This window comes from Papaver somniferum, chromosome 4 (assembly GCF_003573695.1).
Source record: "Papaver somniferum cultivar HN1 chromosome 4, ASM357369v1, whole genome shotgun sequence".
Taxonomy (NCBI): Eukaryota; Viridiplantae; Streptophyta; class Magnoliopsida; order Ranunculales; family Papaveraceae; genus Papaver; species Papaver somniferum.
Window position 1 is genome coordinate 11,345,390 of NC_039361.1, and position 9,950 is coordinate 11,355,339.

A 9,950-nucleotide genomic window follows, 5' to 3' on the forward strand; every position below is an offset into this window, starting at 1 on the left:
ATATATACTGTCTCTGATTCTTAGGTTTTTTTTTCTCCGATATTTGGGTTTTTGAGAAAGCCGGTTAAGGTTCTCTATTTATAAGACTGAAACAATAACGCGGGCCGGCTTCCAATTTCGGCCCGGTTTCTTAACTTGAGTATTTGCCATTTTAGGTACAGGCGATAGATTTCTAATACAAAGAGACTCTGAGATTGCGGAATTTTTTTCGAAATTTAGGTCTCTGTCTCTGATATTTTGCTGGTGTCTGAGAAAGCTGGGAAGTTTCTGATACAACAACTTTCCTGAAACGGGCCGGTTTCCTAATTCAGGTGTGAATCGAGTTTTGGCCCTTTGGGTGTCAGGTAATAGATTCTGCCGACCATTGAAACGTTCTTGTTGATACAAAGATATTTACTTTTCCATTTATATGTGAATATAGAGAAACAAATTGAATTACAATGTTTCTCAGATAACACCACAATTGTTGGTGTTATATTATAGTTACAAGTTACAACATGTTGGCCGCCGCGCCAGGGCCATGAGAAGACTCGGCCTCTCGGTGATCTACATTTACTTGTGCGCTCTGCAAGTTGTTAGTATTTCTAAATGCATAACTATCAAAAAAATTATCATTAGAAGGCATAACGTTGACGGCATCTGGTCCTGCTCCTTTCAAGCCAACCCCCATTGGCGAAGAAGCCCAAGGAAGAGGAGTCGGAGGGGTGGAACTTGAGACTTCTTGGTTCAGAGTGAGAACATTTGGGTTCTGCGGGGAGTTAACGGCAGGTCTTCTGTTGGCGGCATTCATGGATGTCAGCGACAGAGATGATGACTGCTGCTGATTCTTCTGAGGCGGTGATTTTGGTCGAAGACTCTCTATATCTGGGGTTTTTAATATAAGATGAGGTGCATCTGGTGGGGGATTACGTCCTCCTCCTCCAACCCAAACTTTTCCATCTTTATCAGCAAAATTCCTCAAATATGCCTGCACGCAATGAATAATACACCAGAATAGAAAGTATTTTAGGCAAAGCATTTGTTCGGTGGTGCTCTACACCCTTTAAAAGCAACACCATGAAGTAAAAAAAAAAAGTAAGTAAATAGGTACAAAAGTATGATTCGCTACATGTTCCCTAGAGTACAAAGTTGACGTACCTCAGCATTAAAGTTAGAGGAAGACAATCCATTTCCAACAGTACACCAACCCGGCCTGATGTTATGGTCCTCACCAAAGAGCTCAAGCCTTCTACGCCCAAGGGAGAAATGCTCAATGATCTGGTAAATATCCTCAGGTTTTTTGGTTGAGCCTGCACAAAGTATTAGGTTGAGGAAGGTCCAAAAAGTCTACAAACATAGATGCTAAACATAACATACAGATAGCAGAAGGTCAAAGAAAATAGCAGAGCAGCAAAAGTCCTAGATGAACAAAACGCTTGCCATAAGCAGGTTATTGCACATCACTGGTTCGACGAACTTTTATTCCTTCCTTTTAACACAGGAATTAGAGCTATTTTTTTTCAGGAAACAGGCCAGACAAAGGTGGAAGGATGCAGTAAATTTCCTTTGATAGAATACAAACAAACTGAAAGGCTAGCTAACCTTTGAGGTTAAAAAATATTTTTATGGTTGCTTTTCTGTACACATTTGATTTGACTTAACAAATAAAACAAAGCACCAATACTACAGTATTACAGCATTTTCGAACAAAAGGAAAGTCGTAACCTCAAGAGGCCAATTATTAATTAGACAATCATTTAAAGTACAAGCTAAAACCCCTCTGATAAGATAATTAATCAGTTGAGTTGTGTCAGTTTGTCATCTCAAAGTTTAAGGGTGACACAGTAAGCTGCCAAATGATATCTACCCTCTAGCATTTCAAAAAAGGAGAAAAAAAAAAGGAATAAGAAATATGTAAATCTTCCTAAGGCCATCCCCGAGATTGTTGGTAGCGAGAAGAAAACGCATTACACCTTTTAGCGAAAGTACCGCCAAATAGGAGAAAGTCTAAAGCAATAATATTTCCTATCTTGACCCAGGGCAGAAAGATAATGACAACAAATTCACAGAGATTACAGAGTTAAATATAAAATCAAGATAATAAGTGCTCCACAAAGTGTAAAAGCAGAGATGCTAAACGAAGCACCCAATAGCAGAAGATTAAAGAAATTGGTGGTGCAGCAACAGTAAATGAGTGTAAAAACTTACCATAGGCAGGTTCTTCAGCAATAATTATATCCGTGTCAATGTTGGCATGAATAATATGCCCGTCAGTGCTTCGACGAACCGTTCCTTTTATTCCCATTAAGCAATGTTCCTTTTATACAGAAAAATAAGAGCCAAGTATTTTAGGAAGCTGGCCTAACAACAAAACAACTATTATCAGGGCCGGCCCTGCCATATAAGCCACACAAGCTGCGCTTGAGGCCACGCGGAGAAAGAGGCCACAAAACTAAAATGTTACTTTCCGATTTCAGACTTCCATATTTTTAGAATAAGGATGTTTTGTGAAATTGATAGAATTTGTGGGGCAAAACTTAAAAAAGTAGATTTGGAAGGCGTCGCTAATAAAAACGCTTACTTGCGAGGGACCAAAAGAGAAATGATTTATAATGTTTTTTGCTTGATAGGAGGCCACCAAATGTTTTGGGCTTTAGGCCACTGGAAAGCAGGACCGGGCCTGACTATTATCTGAAAGCTGAAAAGGAAGCAATGAATACAGAGTATCAACAAACTGAAAGCTAACCTTTGAGTGCTGAAACAATGTGCGTGAATCGTGACGCAAGCCAGCAGTTGCATGTGTTTTGTTGGTCTTCACCCAACATATATCCTCACACCTTCGAAAACCCCACTACAAGGAAAACGGAAACAGATATAACATAAAACAGAAAACAACAAGGACCGACACGTTTATCTATTGGAAGAAACACAAAATTAACTGTGTCGTACAAGGCACTTTTATTTAACCTTTCTAAAACAAGTAAATTAGCAACTACTTAAGGGAGCTAACGAGCAGACCCTAACTCCCAAGAAAATGTGCACTTCCTGATAAGTGAATATCATGGGTACATGAGCACATCCACATTCCAAATTCTAAGATGTACCATCCAGTGGTCTTTTAGTTGCACAGGCTCCTCAAAATAAAAATTAGGGTCCATGCAAACATGTTATAAACGGTTCCTTTATATACTTATCACACTGTAGTGATATAAGCTCGTATATACCTTCTTTAAACATTGCCGTCCCTGCTCAAGACCGAGACCATCACCAACCCATAGGAAGATGAAGGAAGGTGTATCAGCAATTGCCTGAAAAAATTGGGAGCAAGCTTAGAGTATGATTTACGACGTGTAAAACTGAAATATATTAAGAATTCCTATATAATAGTGCATTAGGAAAGTGGAGCAAAGAGCAATACCTCAATCTTAAGGTTTAAAATTTCTTCAAAGGTCCAGTAATCCATATTGTCGGCAACACCAAGGCGCTCGATGAACATATTCTTCCCATGGAGGGTCTACAAGAATGACATCAAACTTGGTCCCGAAAAACTCTGGAGAAAGAACAAACTCGTGCAAATCACACTTGTAATACATGGGAGGTGAAGCCGCATTCGCCACAATCTCGTCCTTTTTTTGAATAAGCTCTCGGAGTTTCGGATAGTTCTCCACAGTACTAGTTAGCTCCAGCTCCCTAAGAAATTTTGGGGCCTCTTACCAGTATCAACGAAATTCTGAGAATAATCATTCTGCTCCCCTCTTGAAGGAGCTTTACCAAGAGGCCCACCAAGTCTTGGAGGACCCCAGTTTGCAGGTGCTTTTTCTTGAGGCATCCCTCGTCCCATTGTTCCCATTGTGCTAAACCCAGGGCCAGATATGCTAGGGTTTACTCCTCTGAAAGGGACTGGTTGATTGAAAAACATGGCTGGGTTGGGGCCAGTTCCCATGTTGGAAGTGAACCTAGGTCCAGGAGGGATAGGTGAAAGACCAGGCGGAACAGCTAACATGTTCATGTTCATATCGACACCTCGAACTCCTGGTCAAACATTAGGGCCTCCAAATGGTGACATCATAACACCAAGCCCCATCGGTGGACCTGGAGCAGGAGACATGCTACCAATTGGCATTTGTCCAGGTGGTAACCCTAAAGGGCCAAAAGGAGGTCCCATCATAGGAATCTGTAAGCCAACACGTTGCACTTCGCGTCCTTGCGCTCTACCTCTTCCTCTCCCAAGTCTATTATTCCCTTTTGGCCCTTGGATGGGAGCTCTGTTGAAAGGGACTGATCCCTGATTATTTCCAAATTGAGCTGGTTGTGAACCAGCACTAGAACTCTGGCCCCCACCACTTCGATTAGAACTCAAAAGTGGCTTTTGCCCTCTTCCTTTCCCGCCTTGAGCGTCGATGTTATTTCTTCCTATGTTCTAATCTAGCATAGAGGAACTATCATCTGGATATCTTTCCTGGTCATCAGTGGTACCGTAAACATCAGCCATTCTTGAACTGTCCTCCTGATGATGTGTCCAATCTTCATCATTTGTTGCTGAAGTGAAATCAGTACGTTGTCCCGTTTCAGTTTTCCTCCCAGCAAATGTTGATGCAGACTCTTCCCTACCAAAATCAAGAGATGGCTTGGGCCGAATTTCTATCGAATCAGTTCCATTTCCCCCGTCAAGCCTGCCTCTACCTTTCCTATATACAGGTCGATGTAGATGCATTTCACTGTCAATCCTCTCACGTTCTCGCCTCTGTGACTCCCATTCTCTTTCACGGTCAAAATTCCCATCACCATCTGTCATCTCTTTATTATTCATGCTATCGTTCTTTTTCCATCCTTCCTTAGGACCTTCCCATTCTCTATTCCTATCACCCCAGCTGCTACTATCCCTTCCTTTTGATCTATCATCCCTATAACTTTCTCTGTCCATATTCTTGCGGCCAATACTTCTGTCATTGTCTGACCCAGAGTCATCTGATTCTGGGCGACGCCTTCCACCTCTCTCAGGACTATGTGATCTTCTAGATTGCCTCACATCCCTCCCAACTCTATCTCTTGACCTGGCGTGTCCGTCTTCCTCTGCATTTACAGATCTTTCTCGGCTTTCCAGAGCAACATGGCCACCATATGCAGGATCAGATTGTTGTTTATGTTTGTCAGGTTTATCCCCATGAGGCCTGTTACTAGACCAATTAGCAATAGACTCCAGATCCTCTGCCAACCCATTTGATTTCTCTCAGAACCTCTTAGCTTTATCACTACTTGATCGCTCTTCACGACTTACAGAAACCTTCCTAGTTTCTTCTTCTTGGACCTTAGACCTGCCTCTGCTCCTGCTCCTCTCCCCATCAACCTTATTCTCTTCCCCGTTGCTAGTTTTTGTTCCTTTATCATTGGCTAAATCAATGGCCCTGCTTTTGCTGTCACTATGCTCATTTCTCGCATCAACAGTTCTTTCTCTCGAACTTTCGCGCTTAGCATCAGGTGTTTTGCCACTCCTAATGTCAGTTTTTTCAACAACATTACTTTCCTCTTTGGAACGAACAGAGTCAGATTCATCCCATCTTCTCCACGAATTTCTGTCTTGCTCACGAGATCCATGAACTTTATCTCTACTGCTTTCTTTCCTTTCAGAATACCTTGAATCTCTATCAAGCTCTCCATCATGAGAATTTTCAACTTTACTTCTACTCTTGCTCTGGGAACCCTCATGACTAGAGGGTTTTGAGCTTGTTTTCCTTGATGAATTCCTCTCGCTCTCATCAGCTGCCACAACCCCTTTACTCCCCGAAGCATCTCTCCCTTTTCTACTGCTTTCTGATCCTCTATCCTAAAATCCACTGCTTGATTTCTTGTCACTCCTCTCTTCCAGGTATTTCTTTGGCTGCTTGGACCTTCCATCTTTTCTTGCATCATAGTCATCTCCACTGCCTGCTCTACTCGACCCCCCAGACCTTTTCCTGCTCTCACTTATTTCCCCGGTATTCTTTCTCTTTCCACCACTATCCCATTCTTCTACATCTTCTTCATTAGCGTGCTTTCTGGACTTGCTCGATCGATGTTTCCTTTTATCACTACTTTCCCAGTCTTCCTCTTCTCCAACCCTATCACCTTTCCGATCCGGTGAATCCTCCGTATCCCTTTTCACATAACTCCGTATACTTTCCAGCCCATCCATTCTACACAAATTCCTTCCACTTTTCAAGTTCCCTACAAAGTATTCAAACACAAATTTAGGTAAGCACACAAATCTTGTCTCAAGAACCCAATGATAGATGCTTGTGGATGGCTTATTCATCAAGAGTAGTTACTGATCAGTTACATAGTTGTCTAATCGAAATTGCAATTGGGCTCATATGAACAACTATTATTATATTTGAAAAACAACTACATTTCCTACTGTAATACTAGATGACTGCTGTAGCAGTGGGGGCCGACGACCTGCGTTCTGTACAAATATACTGGAGCAAGATAGTCATGTAACTCGTGGACCTGCACACATCACTCTTTGTCGCCAGAACATCTCTGTGAGGCTATCTATTCTGGAGCAAGATAGTCATGTAATAAGACTTGTCAAATAAGGATAACCTATGTTATGAGGACTGCCTTATTTATTAGACTTGACTATTGCACTCATTAGAGTGAAATGTCTCAATTTCTTGTTTACTATAATAAATCAACTTCTAGTTGAAGGCTAGTTCCAGGAAACTAAGTAAGAAGAGAATTAGAAAATGAAGAAACAACTCATGTTTCTAATAACAGATGTAAATCGGATACAAGTTCAGTAAATCTAAAATGTATTCCCACCTTAGCATTTGCATTATTTCTTGGCATCATATGAAAACAGTGAGACACGACAAAAAAATACAATTGGGGAACAAATTCAATTCACATCTTTTACCCTTTCCTGCCAAGTAATTTACACATAATTTCATACATGAGAGCAAAGTTCATCGTGAAAACAGAGCCTGTAAGGTGTAAAAAACACCAACATGCTTTAACCAAATGGAAAGCTTCGGAAATAATTCAGGTGCGCTAAATGAAGTATCCCAAAGTGTTATCATACTATCCCAAACTGACAAACAAACTCACCCTTACAACATCCCAAAGGACGGAAGCTACAATCTAAAGATGTCACCTAGTATACCGAAGGGAGGATCCCAGGTTATTTCTTCTCTTCCTAACTGTCTCCATGGCATCAAGTTTCAACTAAATATTTGGTGGTATCAACTGGGAATCATATTTTTAGTCAGTATCATATAATAAATCTTGTGAACTTATGTTTGAAGCATTGGTTTCTCACTAAAATTACCGAGTCATGTATAAATTCAAGAAAATGTATTTCTTTCTTCTTTATGGATGACCTAGTCAAGTAAGAGGAAAGTTCGCGAATACACTCAGCTTGCTTGTGGTAGTAAGCATGTAACTGAAATATAAGATTTTCAAATCATTTTTTATGACTGAACAGACTACAGGTTTTAAGACAGACAACCTCTCAAACATTTTAGAGTTTAGAGAGAATAATCAATTTGATTCAGCTTATGTGCATATTTAGTCACTTTCTACAAATATTATGACACAAATTAAAGTTTACATGGTTTTAAGTCTAGATGTACATTATTAGGCTCTATTAGATAAGAAATATACCATATCCAAATTGAGAAGATTTTGGGAAAAAATTTCACATGGAAAATGCACCTAATCTTTAGTCTGGCAGCACGAGCCTTCTTTGGCCGAAGATCCAAATGCAAAAACTTCCAGTGCAATTGATAGCCTCACCACCCTGCTGCAGCCAAACACATAATATCAAAGTTATTTCACCAGTATATAGACATCACAAAAAATTGTTACCCAGAAAATCATCTATCATGTATAAGTTACAGGAAATCTAGGAATATAAGGGGATCAACCGATGAGCAACATTGGCAAAAATCAATACTAATGAAACAGAAAATATTATGTTCCCAAAATTTGAAGCTTGCTTAAGTTTCTTGTTCCAATCAAGTACCAAGCACAGAATATGTGTGCCTACCGTTTTCATCCACAACTTTCTGAAACAATATAGAGTATGCTCAATAAGTAAATGAACACAAAACCAAGAATTCCCCCACCCCACCCCCCATCCCCCAAATGTTAATGTCCTCATATCAACAATTTTAGAATCCAAAACATACTTCAGTTCCAAATACTACTAACTAACAAAGAGAATCTTGTTCTCTTGGGACTTATGGCGAACATCTTGGAGAGGTGAAACGAGTGATGGATCAATCAGTTTGCTATTTGTTTTGCGTCCTATATAGCTTCTTCCCTGCAATTCTCTAGCCTGCAAATTCGAGTTCCAAACAAACCCAATAATCCCAATTACTCAGAAACTCCAAACACTCCTTAGTCAACCAACAACAAAAACCAGCACTATCTTGAAAATTTGGACATGGGTCAAATTGTTGGTATATGGGTCGGAATTTGTGAAGAACTTTGTCTTCTTAACCGGACAGTTGAAGAACTCTGTTTTTCAGAAAACAAAATTCGTTTAGAGTCTGAATCAATCAAAAGAGTCAATGAATTTTTTTAAGAAGTTTGAACTGGAAATTTGTTAGTTTGATTATATACGAAGGGACTTGACGATCAATTTGTTTAATTATGTCTATATAAATCTCGATTTGATGAAATTGTAACTGATTTTGTTTTTTTTTTGACATAATGCATATTTCTCATCATATAGAAGGCCGACGAATAAATCAATGAAGAAGTACGATATAACAATGTAACTAGGATTGGAATAATTATGCATATAGGAAAAACAGAAGTGAACAAATTATGCAACTTAAGTTCATCCACATCTTCAAACATTGAATGGGTAATCATCTGGATGCATATTAATTCGATACTGTATCAGAATTCACCAATGCAAACAAAAGTAGTAAAACTTAGTGAATTAAAAACAAGCATAAATTCTGCAATCATAAGAACATGTAGAGTACTAACTAATCACAAATCAATCACTTCAAAACATTGCAATAACCCTAACAACAAATCATCAAATAGAATCCCTAACAGTTGAAATCCCATGAACCGCTAGTTTTTCACATCAATATCGAACTCAATCAAACCAGGGGTATCCAGGTCCATAAATACTCAAAACCTAATGATTCAACAATAATAAGTTAAGAAGAAAAGAAGTAGAAAAAGTGAAGGAGAGATTCAGACCTGTAAGGAATTCAAAATCTTGAAACAAGAAGAAGAAGAAACAACAGCAAGCAATCAAATTTGAATGAATTTTGTAAAAATTAAAATCTGTTCAAAATTTTGGTTCTTATTTTTTGTGTCTGGTTTTTTAGGGTTCTTGTTGGATGTAAAATTCACTCTATTGTTGGGTTTGGGATGGTGAAATTCTGTGTTTACTGATTTGGTTTCTTCCTATTGGCTAAACGACAGTTGTGGGGTCCGCTCCTTTGAGTTCCAGTTCGAAGTATTTGACTTTTGCAAGTCTTGTTTGTATGACCGAATTAAGGTCAATGAAGTGGCTTTTTAAGGCAAAAAAAAAAAAAAAACATGAAATCCTTGGGGGCCATATGTTCAGGCCCTTATGACGGTAGAAACTTAGGCGATAATTCCTCGGCCTGAAATTTTTCTCAGCCAATTCTCAAGGCATTCGGCAAAACTCAAAAGAGCTGTAAAGCAAGATTCTCCAAGCGATTTCATTTGAGTTTTGTTGAAGTGTTGTGGATTGTGGAGTATGTATTTGAAGCACATTGACCGTTAGTCAAACTACCCGTAATTTTCTTGAAGTAAGCACTCCAACAAGGATGCCGGCCGGTTGAAGACATTTAACTGGTTAATCTTACAACTGGTCACTGGTATCGAGTTCAAATTTGTTTACACTCTTCTAAGGAGTATATATTTAACATATTGTTCCGATTGGTTGATTATTAAACTACGACCCCATTATCTTCTATATTTAGAATCTCGATCCTCGT

At 39.3% G+C, this 9,950-nt stretch overlaps 1 pseudogene; it reads right to left on the reverse strand.

The window, feature by feature from the left end:
• Nucleotides 1-378: 378 nt before the first annotated feature.
• Nucleotides 379-8,056, reverse strand: LOC113274736 (annotated as a pseudogene).
• Between the last annotated feature and the right edge of the window lie 1,894 nt (nucleotides 8,057-9,950).